The 12,500-nt window shown below is 53.7% G+C and overlaps 1 protein-coding gene across 1 annotated transcript in view; it reads left to right on the top strand.

Annotated features, from left to right (window-relative positions):
• Positions 1-1,759: 1,759 nt before the first annotated feature.
• Positions 1,760-12,500, top strand: part of LOC121877766 (E3 ubiquitin-protein ligase ZNRF3-like) — a gene marked incomplete in the record, with an annotated part of 96,289 nt that continues 85,548 nt past the window's right edge. The window contains 1 exon segment of the mRNA XM_042383624.1: positions 1,760-1,881.

Consider the following 12,500-nt stretch of genomic DNA (forward strand, 5'->3'; position numbering starts at 1 on the left):
TTTGTGTGTGCGAGGTGATGACTACTGGTGGGGGTCATGATGACTGGTGGGGGTGATGACTACTGGTGGGGGTTGATGACAACTGGTGGGGGTGATGACTACTGGTGGGGGTGATGACTACTGGTGGGGGGTGACGACTACTGGTGGGGGTGATGTGTATTGGTGGGGGTGATGTGTACTGGTGGGGGTGATGACTACTAGTGGGGGTGTGTTGACTACTGGTGGGGTTGATGTGTACTGGTGGGGGTGATGACTAATGGTGGGGGTGATGTGTATTGGTGGGGGTGATGTGTACTGGTGGGGGTGATGACTACTAGTGGGGGTGATGACTACTGGTGGGGGTGATGTGTACTGGTGGGGGTGATGACTAATGGTGGGGGTGACGACTACTGGTGGGGGTGATGTGTATTGGTGGGGGTGATGTCTACTGGGTGTGATGACTACTGGGGGGGGGGTGACAGGCAGCTACGTTAGTGGTGCCAAATACACGCTTCTCCCATGCGGGCCGAAGACTAAGTGAGGGGGTGTGGGGCGGGGCGGTGGTGAGGGTGCGGGGCAGGTGAGTGTGTGTGAGGGTGGCGGGCGGGGGTGAGGTGGCGGTACGGGTGGTGTGTGTGTGAGGGTGGCGGGGCGGTGGTGAGGGGTGGCGGGACGGGTGGTGTGTGTGAGGGTGGCGGGGCGGTGGTGAGGGTGGCAGGACGGGTGAGTGTGTGTGAGTGGCAGGGCGGTGGTGAGGGTGGCGGACGGGTGGTGTGTGTGTGAGGGGTGGCAGGGCGGTGGTGAGGGGTGGCGGGGCGGGTGGGTGTGTGTGAGGGGTGTGGGACAGGTGAGTGTGTGTGAGGGGTGGGGGGCGGTGGTGAGGGTGGCAGGGGCGGGTGAGTGTGTGTGTGAGGGGTGGCGGGGCGGTGGTGGGGGTGGCGGGTACGGGTGAGGTGTGTGGAGGGGTGGCGGGGCGGGTGAGTGTGTGTGAGGGTGGCGGGGGCGGGGTGGGGTGGCGGGGCGGGTGAGTGTGTGTGAGGGTGGCAGGGGCGGGTGAGTGTGTGTGTGAGGGTGGGGCAGGGGTGAGGGGTGGCGGGGTGGGAGTGAGGGTGGCAGGGGCGGTGAGGGTGGGGCAGGGGTGGTGAGGTGGGGGCGGGTGGTGTGTGTGAGGTGGCGGGGGCGGTGGTGAGGGTGGGGGCGGGTGAGTGTGTGTGAGGGTGGCGGTACGGGTGAGTGTGTGTGAGGGTGCGGGGTGGGGGTGAGGGTGGCAGGGCGGGTGAGGTGTGTGAGGGTGTGGGGGCGGGTGAGGTGTGTGTGAGGGGTGGCGGGGCGGGGGTGGGTGAGGGGTGGCGGGGCGGTGCTGGGTGAGGGTGGCAGGGGGCGGTGCTGGGTGAGGGGTGGCGGGCGGTGCAGGGTTGAGGGTGCGGGCGGTGCTGGGTGAGGGTGGCAGGGGGCAGTGCTGGGTGAGGGTGGCGGGGCGGTGCTGGGTGAGGTGGCGGGGCGGTGCTGGGTGAGGGTGGCGGGGCGGTGCTGGGTGAGGGGTGGCGGGGCGGTGCTGGGTGAGGGTGGCGGGGGCGGTGCTGGGTGAGGGTGGCGGGGCGGTGCTGGGTGAGGTGGCGGGGGCGGTGCTGGGTGAGGGTGGCAGGGCGGTGCTGGGTGAGGGTGGCGGGGCGGTGCTGGGTGAGGGGTGGGGCGGTGCTGGGTGGGTGGCGGGGCGGTGCTGGGTGAGGTGGCGGGGCCGGGGTTGAGGCGGGCCGGGCCGGGCCAGTGTGGTAGCGACAGTGATGGTGGGAGGAGTTAGTCGTGTTCGCTGATGTCGGCCTCGCGCCAGCCTCTCCCGCCTTGGCCGCACCTGGCGGGGTCGTCGCCGCCCTCTTGCTGCATCTCCTGGGGCTCGCCGCCCAGCAGCCCGCCCCAGGGGCAGCACTCCTGGGGGCGCCGTGCCCTCGTCACGGTCGCCGTCCCTATTCAGGATCGTCACGGAAAGTACACGGGAGAGGAGGTGACTGTGTGGGGCGCCTTCTCCTCTCGCCGCCACCGCCCCGCCGAGGGCATTCATACAGGTAAGACAACCTATGTACCCTGGTTGTTCCCCTCGTGAGGGAGGGCAGCGGGCGGGTGCCACTACAGCAGGATTATCTCTGGCTCATCCACTCACAGTAGGCGCCGCCGCTCACAGCCGCCGCAGTCACACTCAGATTTACGGCTGCCACCGAGATGGTTGTTGTGCTGCCAGGCGCCGCGCCTGCCCCCGCACGCCCGCGCGCCCTCCTCCCCCACGCACGCCCACGCCCTCATGCTAACACGCACCATCAGTACAGCTTCTCTCCTCACAACACTGTACACGGTCATGTTCCTTACGATCTGTAGTGCCAGCGGCTCCTGATGTTTTGTGTGTAGTGCCACAACCCTTGGTGACTAGTGCCACATCCCGGGTCTTTGAGGGGCCGCCAGTGACACTTGTAAGGCTGCTCCTCTCTTGTTTATGGAGCCACAGTGGCGCTCGTGGCACTGCACTGTTAACTTGTTTGTGTTGGCCTCCAAACAGTTTGTGGTACTGTAGACTCACTGTTACTCTGTTGGCAGTTATGGGGCACTTTAGGACCATTGTGCCACAGTAGGGCCATGTGGCACTGTTGAACCTTTGCGGCACTGTATGACCATTGTGGCACAGTAGGGTCATGTGGCACTATTCGTAAGACCATTATGGTATTGTTAGTAAGACCATTGTAGTATTGTTAGTAAGACCATTGGCACTGTTCGTAGGACCATTGTGGCACTGTTCGTAGGACCATTGTGGCACTGTTCGTAGGACCATTGTGCCACTGTTCGAGGACATTGTGGCACTGTTCGTAGGACCATTGTGCCCTGTTCTAGGACCATTGTGCCACTGTTCGTGGACCATTGCCACTGTTCGTGGGACCATTGTGCCACTGTTCGTAGGACCATTGTGCCACTGTTCGTAAGACCATTGTGCCACTGTTCGTAGGACCATTGTGGCACTGTTCGTAAGACCATTGTGCCACTGTTCGTAGGACCATTGTGCCACTGTTCGTAGGACCATTGTGGCACTGTTCGTAGAACCATTGTGGCACAGTTCGTAGGACCATTGTGGCACTGTTCGTAGGACCATTGTGCCACTGTTCATGAGGACCATTGTGGCACTGTTCGTAGAACCATTGTGGCACAGTTCGTAGGACCATTGTGGCACTGTTCGTAGGACCATTGTGGCACTGTTCGTAGGACCATTGTGCCACTGTTCGTAGGACCATTGTGCCACTGTTCGTGGGACCATTGTGCCACTGTTCGTAGGACCATTGTGCCACTGTTCGTAGGACCATTGTGCCACTGTTCGTGGGACCATTGTGCCACTGTTCGTAGGACCATTGTGCCACTGTTCGTAGGACCATTGTGCTACTGTTCGTAGGACCATTGTGGCACTGTTCGTAGGACCATTGTGGCACTGTTCGTAGGACCATTGTGCCACTGTTCGTGGACATTGTGCCACTGTTCGTAGGACCATTGTGCCACTGTTCGTAGGACCATTGTGCCACTGTTCGTAGGACATTGTGCCACTGTTCGTAGGACCATTGTGCCACTGTTCGTAGGACTATTGTGCCGCTTCGTAGGACCATTGTGGCACTGTTCGTAGGACCATTGTGCCACTGTTCGTAGGACCATTGTGCCACTGTTCGTAGGACCATGTGCTACTGTTCGTAAGACCATTGTGGCACTGTTCGTAGGACCATTGTGCCACTGTTCGTAGGACCATTGTGCCACTGTTCGTAGGACCATTGTGGCACTGTTCGTGGGACCATTGTGCCACTGTTCGTAGGACCATTGTGCCACTGTTCTGAAGACCATTGTGGCACAGTTCAGGACTGTGGCACTGTTCGTAGGCATTGTGCACTGTTCGTAGGACCATTGTGCCACTGTTCGTAGGACCATTGTGCCACTGTTCGTAGGACCATTGTGCCACTGTTCGTAAGACCATTGTGCCACTGTTCGTAGGACCATTGTGCCACTGTTCGTAGGACCATTGTGGCACTGTTCGTAGGACCATTGTGCCACTGTTCGTAGGACCATTGTGCCACTGTTCGTAGGACCATTGTGCCACTGTTCGTAGGACCATTGTGCCACTGTTCGTAGGACCATTGTGCCACTGTTCGTAGGACCATTGTGCCACTGTTCGTAGACCACTGTGGCACTGTTCGTAGGACCATTGTGCCACTGTTCGTGGACCATTGTGCCACTGTTCGTAGGACCATTGTGCACTGTTCGTAGGACCATTGTGCCACTGTTCGTAGGACCATTGTGCCACTGTTCGTAGGACCATTGTGCCACTGTTCGTAGGACCATTGTGCCACTGTTCGTAGGACCATTGTGCCACTGTTCGTAGGCCATTGTGCCACTGTTGTAGGACCATTGTAATAATAATAATAATAATAATAATAATTAACGGTTTATTGAAAAGGCTTGGCAGCCAGAAGGCTGAAAATATATAGTTACATATTTGGGGAATGGGTTACGAATTACAAATAATATACAAGTAACATAAGTGATACTAATAAGATATATAATAACTAGATGGGGAAAATCTCAAACTACAGTTCACAACATAGTGACAGTGCAAGGGTAGTGTTAACTGGGAGTGAATACACTGGTTTATTACAAGTTATTGATAATTTTTACAATGGTTGGGACTGGGCTGTTCTAATAGCGATCAGTTCGTGGCACTGTATGGGGCAGAGTGTTCGTGAATTGGGTGGATAGCATTGCGTCGAGCGGTGGAATAGGGTGAACGGTGCTGTTGTTGATGGTCGTGTGTGTGTGTGTGTGTGTGTGTGTGTGTGTGTGTGTGTGTGTGCGCGCGTGCATTTGTGTGTGTGCGTGCATGTGTGTGAGTGCATGTGTGTGTGTATGTGCGTGAGTGTGTGAGGTGGTGGTCGAGAATATTAGGCAACTCAACAGCTTAGTTCACCTGATAATTAAACTCCGTGTTACTAACCTAACCTAACCCAGCTGATAGGCCGCAGATTATAGAGGTGAAAAAGAACTAATTATACCCACGCAGCAGGTATTCTTGGGGACTGGCAGATGTACCACGCACTAAAATTATGTACCGTCTTTTTGTTGCTCTTCTTGATTCCTCTCCTCTCTTCCTGCTTCTCCTCTCCTCTCCTCCTCCTCTCCTTCTGCTTCTCCTTTCTTCCTCCTCTCCTCTCTTCCTTCTCCTCCTCCTCCTCTCTTCCCTTCTCCTCCTCTCCATTACTCCTGTCAGCCTGTCTTTAACTTACTGTGACTGATGTGTTCGTCCACGGGTCTACCTCTCGCGTCATCTACTGGTCAAATTCATACATCTGTGTAGGAGGTGGTGCTGTGTAGGGGTGTGGTGCTGTGTAGGGGGTGATGCTGTAGAGGGTGAGGTGCTGTGTGGGGGGTGGTGCTGTGTAGGGGGTGGTGCTGTGTAGGGGATGATGCTGTAGAGGGTGAGGTGCTGTGTAGGGGGTGGTGTGCTGTGTAGGGGTGGTGCTGTGTAGGGGGTGTGGTGCTGTGGGGGTGGTGCTGTGTGGGGGTGTGGTGCTGTGTAGGGGTGATGCTGTGGGGTGAGGTGCTGTGTAGGAGGTGGTGCTGTGTAGGGGGTGTGGTGCTGTGTGGGGGTGATGCTGTAGGGTGAGGTGCTGTGTAGGGGGTGGTGCTGTGTAGGGGGTGTGTGGTGCTGTGTAGGGGTGGTGCTGTGTAGGGGTGTGGTGCTGTGTGGGGGTGTGGTGCTGTGTGGGGGTGGTGCTGTGTAGGGGTAGTGCTGTTGAGGGTGGGTGCTGTGTGGGGTGGTGCTGTGTAGGGGTGGTGCTGTGTGGGGGGTGGTGCTGTGTAGGGGTGTGGTGCTGTGGGGGTGTGTGTGTGTGGGGGTGTGGGGGTGGGTCTGGTCTGCGTGTGTGTGTTAGTATATATTTCTTTGTGTGGGAGAATTCTGTCTGGTGTGAGGTGTGTGTGTGTGTGTGTGTGTGTGTGTGTGTTTCAGTCATGTTGCTTATACATGTATACATCTCCCTGTGTACATCTCATTGGTTCCAGATGGACGTTATCGCGTACATGTGTGGTTACAGTCTACATGTGCGTCTGTAGATCCTCACGTGTGCGTTTTATGTCCCGTTTTACCTGTTTGGTATAGTCGTCATGTGTGTGTGTCTCTGTCTGTCTGTCATCAATATTTGTTTCCCAGTTACAACACCGTTTGTTTATATGAACTTGACAGCAAACGTTTCTCGTTTGGAAGCTTACGACGCAGCAAACGTTTCTCGTGTGAGCTTACGACGCAGCAAACGTTTCTCTTGTGAGGTTACGGCGCAGCAAACGTTTCTCGTGTGAGCTTACGACGCAGCAAACGTTTCTCGTGTGAGCTTACGACGCAGCAAACGTTTCTCGTGTGAGCTTACGACGCAGCAAACGTTTCTCGTGTGAGCACGACGCAGCAAACGTTTCTCGTGTGAGCACGACGCAGCAAACGTTCTCGTGTGAGCTTACGACGCAGCAAACGTTTCTCGTGTGACTTACGACACAGCAAACGTTTCTTATGTGAGCTTACGACACAGCAAACGTTTCTCATGTGAGCTTACGACACAGCAAACGCTTCTCGTGTGAGCTTATGACACAGCAAACGTTTCTCGTGTGAGCTTACGACACAGCAAACGTTACTCATGTGAGCTTACGACACAGCAAACGTTTCTCGTGTGAGCTTACGACACAGGCAAACGTTTCTCGTGTGAGCTTACGACGCAGCAAACGTTACTCGTGTGAGCTTGACGCAGCAAACGTTTCTCATGTGAGCTTACGACGCAGCAAACGTTACTCGTGTGAGCTTACGATGTGTGCGCGACGTCACCGTGGATGAGGCAAACCTACCTTTTTAATCTTCAAGTCCTTGTGTGCTTTTGTACCTTATTAGATCGCTGTCTCTGTGGGCCTCTTGAAGGTAGTGTCGTGTTCCTGAATGGCTGGAATGTATAGACGATATGAGAGGGATTTGCTTATAGTTGTCTGTGTATGTGTGTTGTACAGTAAAGAGATTCGATAATCCTTTGGAAATAGTGTATGAAAATCGCGATATATTGAATCACCATTAACTCAATCACAATAGCCGTCACCTTCACCAGGACGAGAAGCTAAAAGGCAGCATCTGGCCCTCATGTCACTACCTGTTATCACCAGTCACGTTTGCTTAATTCATCAATGTGGTAACAGTCACGCGTGGACGATTGGTGACGTTTCGGTGTGTGTGTGTGTATGTGTGTGTGTATGTATGTGTGTGTGTGTGTTTAACCCTGTCCTCCTGTGTTTGTGTCTGTCTGTCTGTCTGTCTGTCGCAAGGTTCTATCTTCATTATTCTCGTGTCACCTTGTCTTCACGTGTCACACCTTGTCTTAACGTGATACCTTGTCTTCACGTGTCACACCTTGTCTTCACGTGTCACACCTTGTCTTCACGTGTCACACCTTTCTTCAGTGTCACACCTTGTCTTCACGTGTCACCCTTGTCTTCATGTACACCTTGTCTTCACGTGTCACCTTGTCTTCACGTGTCACACCTTGTCTTCGTGTCACACCTTGTCTTCACGTGTCACACCTTGTCTTCCGTGTCACACCTTGTCTTCACGTGTCACACCTTGTCTTCTCGTGTCACACTTTGTCTTCACGTGTCACACCTTGTCTTCACGTGTCACACCTTGTCTTCACGTGTCACACCTTGTCTTCACGTGTCACACCTTGTCTTCACGTGTCACACCTTTTGTTCCAGGTGTCGCCCCTCACACACCGACATCTTGTTTGGGTATAATTTGAATTTAACTTTTTTACGCCAATTGTTATGGTCGGCACCTGACAGCCGCCGCCATGTTGATCCTTCCTCTAAAGAGTGAAAGTCATGTTGATGTGACCTGACCCGACCTGACCTGACCCAACCTGACCTGACCCGACCTGACCCAACCCGACCTGACCTGACCTGACCCGACCTGATCTAACCTATCCCCAGGTAGCGTTAGGGTGTTTATTCAAGTGAAATAAGCTGGGTGTGTGTGTGTGTGTGTGTGTGTGTGTGTGTGTGTGTGTGTGTGTGTGTGTGTGTGTGTGTGTGTGTGTGTGTGTGTGTGTGTGCGTGCGCTTAGCAATCAATAGTTTCTCTCTTCGTCTTCATCATCCCCACCACCTGCTCTCTCTCTCTCTCTCTCTCTCTCTCTCTCTCTCTCTCTCTCTCTCTCTCTCTCTCTCTCTCCTCCTCTTTCATTATTATCCTTTCTTTACGTTTCTCTTATTATTCCTTTGTTTATTATTTTTGTGTCTCTTTGTTTATTTTTGTTTGTTTCTTTGTTTATTATTGTTGTTGTTGTTTGTTTATTGTTGTTGTTGTTTGTTTATTAATGGTGGAGATGTGACTGGCACTGAGGATTAGAATGACTGGCACTGAGGGGTTAGAATGACTGTCACTGGGGGTTAGAATGACTGTCACTGAGGGGTTAGAATGACTTCACTGAGGGTTAGAATGACTGGCACTGAGGGGTTAGAATGACTGGCACTGAGGGGTTAGAATGACTGGCACTGAGGGGTTAGAATGACTGGCACTGAGGGGTTAGAATGACTGGCACTGAGGGGTTAGGAGTGACTGGCACTGAGGGGTTAGAATGACTGGCACTGAGGGGTTAGAATGACTGGCACTGAGGGGTTGGAAATGACTGGCACTGAGGGTTAGGAATGACTGGCACTGAGGGGTTAGGAATGACTGGCACTGAGGGGTTAGAATGACTGGCACTGAGGGGTTAGAATGACTGTCACTGAGGGGTTAGAGGAGTGCCTGAACCTGACTTATGGGAGGAAAGGTCATTGTTTCAGGGTTGTGTAGCAGTAAAGGTTATAACAAAAACATACAGTATTTTCTTTTGTTTTGTTTTTGTCGTGTTTTTGTTCTCTGGTAGGTTGAGGAGACGTGTGGGGAGAGTGTGTGGGGGAGTGTGTGGGGAGGTGTAGGTGTGGGGAGTGTAGTTTGTGGGGAGGTGTGTGGGGAGTGTGGGGCGTGAGTGTGTGGGGGAGTGTAGTGTGTGGGGCGTGTAGTGTGTGGGGCGTGTGGGGGGTGTGGGGAGTGTGGGGTGGGGCAGGGTGGTGGGGAGGTGTGTGGGGGCGTGGTGTGGGGAGAGGTGTGTGTGGGGCGTGGGGTGGGGCGTGTAGTGTGGGGGAGGTGTGGGGGAGTGGAGTGTGTGGGTGGTAGTGTGTGGGGGGAGGGGAGAGCGTGTGGGGAGCGTGTGTAGTGTGTGGGAGCGTGTGGTGAGTGTGGGGGCGGGGGTGGGGAGGCGTGGTGTGTGGGAGGTGTGTGTGGGGGAGGTGTGTGGGGAGGCGTGAGGGGGAGAGGCGGGGGGAGGTGTGAGAGGGTGGGGGAGGCGTGAGGGAGAGGGCGTGTAGGTGTGGAGAGGCGGGGAGGTGGTGTGGGAGGCGGGGAGAGGCGTGTAGTGTGAGAGGCGTGGGTAGCAGCTGTGAGCAACATTTCATAACTTTTATACAGCACACGCGCTCCCGCTGAAGATCAAAGAGAAGTCCCTTTCTCAGCTCTCTCTCTCCCTTTCACTATTTCTCCCCACCTCAATCATCCCTCTCCCCACCCTATAAACGTTGCTATCGGGGCAGATAAGATTGCTGGGGATGAAACAGGCCCTCTGAGAAGGCCATTACCACATTACGAATTCTTGGGAGTATCGAATTTATCTGGCCTTGTGTGTGTTCGTTCCCGTTATTTTATTATTATTATTATTATTTATATTATTATTATTTATTGTTATCCATTTTCATATTAACTACACAGGCAACATGAAACAATTAATTATAAACACAAGAGAGTGATATAATACGTCACCACCACCACCACGTCATCAAACGTCACCTCCACTAAAGCAATACGTCACCACCACCACGTCATCAAAACGTCACCTCCACTAAAGCAATACGTCACCACCACCACGTCATCAAAACGTCACCTCCACTAAAGCAAACGTCACCACCACCACGTCATCAAAACGTCACCTCCACTAAAGCAATACGTCACCACCACCACGTCATCAAAACGTCACCTCCACTAAAGCAATACGTCACCACCACCACGTCATCAAAACGTCACCTCCACTAAAGCAATACGTCACCACCACCACGTCAGGTTGGGGGGAGGACACAGGTTATCAGGTTGTCTGTCTGTAAAGTTATTTCACATCAGAGATAAAACTGAAGGATAAGATTTTTTACCCGAGATGTTTTGGGGGGGGTGAGGTGTAGGGAGGAGGTGTAGGGGAGGGGGTGTAGGGGAGGGGGTGCGGGGTAGAGACTACTTGAATCCCACACAGGTATACATATAATTGTCGGTTTTCTCTTTTTTGTAGAGAATGGAAGGGTGAAAGAAGACTAGCTAAGCTAATAGTGTGTTCGGGTTGTGTCATGGGTTAGTTATTGTCTGTCGGTACAGGCACTAGACATCCTACCCTGTCCCATATATGGGTGTTTTAAGGCCTTATTTCATATTCCGCCGACCCTACTGGCGGATGCTGGTCTAGGGAGGTTGCCGCGGTAGATCGGGGTGGTAATGGACCTGAGATTTAGTGCCTCTGATTTTGTATTCTATCTGGGCATTATTGGTTACTAATGGTGGGTTTTCCTTCTGCATGGGTATCACTGTGAATTTCGGGAGACTGGTTTGATTTTCCATTGTTTTCGTAATTATTTACCCTTTCTAATTCCCGCCTGGTGTTGTCGACCTGTAACGCTCGCAATTTTCCTTGATGTGTTGTTATATGAGTGATGTCATCTGCATACATAATATCTTCGTTACCTATTTTAGTGGAGCGGGGTGTCACTTGTGTAGATAATATATAGGGTGGGGAGAGGACGCTGCCCTGGACTCCGTCATGAGTGGGAAGGTCTCTCCTGTGTGTTGTCCTACCTCAGTCTGGCGTTTCTGCCGTCAAGAAAGTTGTAAAGCAACTTTTCAATGTTGGTGGGAAGTCCGAGTTGGAGGATCTTATATTTTAGACCGTCAGTGTGCAGACTTTGTCAAATGCCTTCCTACCTCGGAGAGTTAGATTACATTGTCTACCACTGCCGCGGCTCTGGCTCTGTTTTCACATGCCAGGGCTATCACTGTTGTTGGACTTCCCTTTCCTGAACCCGAATTGTCTGCAGTTGACTCTGTTGTTTCAGGTGATTTCTCAGACGGTTATTGATGATTTTTCTCCCCTATCCTCTCCCTCTCTCTCCCTGTCTCCCTCTCTCTCTCTGTCTCCCCTCTCTCTCTCCTGTCTCCCCTCTCTCCCTGTCTCCCCTCTCTCCTGTCTCCCCCTCTCCCCTTCCTCTCCCCTTCCTCTCCTCTCTCCTGTCTCCCCCTCCTCTCCTTTGGCGCCATAGTCTCTCAGTCTTGTTTGTGATAAATAAACAGAGTGGGAGTAAGGTGGGGAGTGAGGAGTAGGGTGAGGTTGAGGAGATAGGTGAGTGTGAGAGGGGAAAATGAGTGAAGGGGGAGTAAGGTGGGGGTGAGGGAGTAAGGTGGGGTGAGGGGAGGTAAGGTGGTGTGAGGGAATGCAAGGTGGGTGTGAGGGGAGTAAGGTGGGGTGTGAGGGAATAGGTGGGGGTGAGGGGGGGTAAGGTGTGGGGTGGGGGGAGTAAGGTGGTGTGAGAGGGAGTAAAGTGGAGGTGAGATGGGTGGGTGTGGAGGTGGAGTGGGTGTGGAGTAAGGTGGGGTGAGGGAGTAAGGTGGGGTGAGGGGAGTAAGGTGGGGGGTGAGGGGAGTAAGGTGGGGGTGAGGTGAGGTAGAAAAGTTTAAATTTACTTAAAATAAACTCTGCGACCGTTTGTTCCTGTCTGCAATGGTGGTAAGAGGTATTGTGTTGGTGAAGGAGGGTGTTGGTGAAGGAGGGTGTTGGTGAAGTGGAGGGTGTTGGTGAAGAGAGGAGGGTGTTGGTGAAGTGGAGGTGTTGGTGAAGGGAGGTGTTGGTGAAGAGGAGGTGTTGGTGAAGTGGAGGTGTTGGTGAAGAGGAGGTGTTGGTGAAGAGGAGGGTGTTGGTGAAGGAGGTGTTGGTGAGTGGAGGTGTTGGTGAAGAGGAGGTGTTGGTGAAAGGAGGTGTTGGTGAAGAGGAGGTGTTGGTGAAGAGGAGGGTGTGGTGAAGGAGGTGTTGGTGAAGAGGAGGGTGTTGGTGGGGGGGAAGGAGGTGTTGGTGAAGAGGAGGGTGTTGGTGAAGAGGGTTGGTGAGGGGGGTGTGGTGAGAGGAGGGTGTTGGTGAGAGGGGTGTGAAGGGAGGTGTTGGTGAAAGGAGGGTGTTGGTGAAGTGGAGGGTGGGAGGAGGGTGGTGAAGAGGAGGGTGTTGGTGAAGGAGGGTGTTGGTGAAGTGGAGGGTGTTGGTGAAGAGGAGGGTGTTGGTGAAGAGGAGGGTGTTGGTGAAGGAGGGTGTTGGTGAGGAGGGTGTTGTGAAGAGGAGGTGTTGGTGAAGTGGAGGGTGTTGG

This window comes from Homarus americanus, unplaced genomic scaffold (assembly GCF_018991925.1).
Source record: "Homarus americanus isolate GMGI-L3 unplaced genomic scaffold, GMGI_Hamer_2.0 scaffold24523, whole genome shotgun sequence".
Taxonomy (NCBI): domain Eukaryota; kingdom Metazoa; phylum Arthropoda; class Malacostraca; order Decapoda; family Nephropidae; genus Homarus; species Homarus americanus.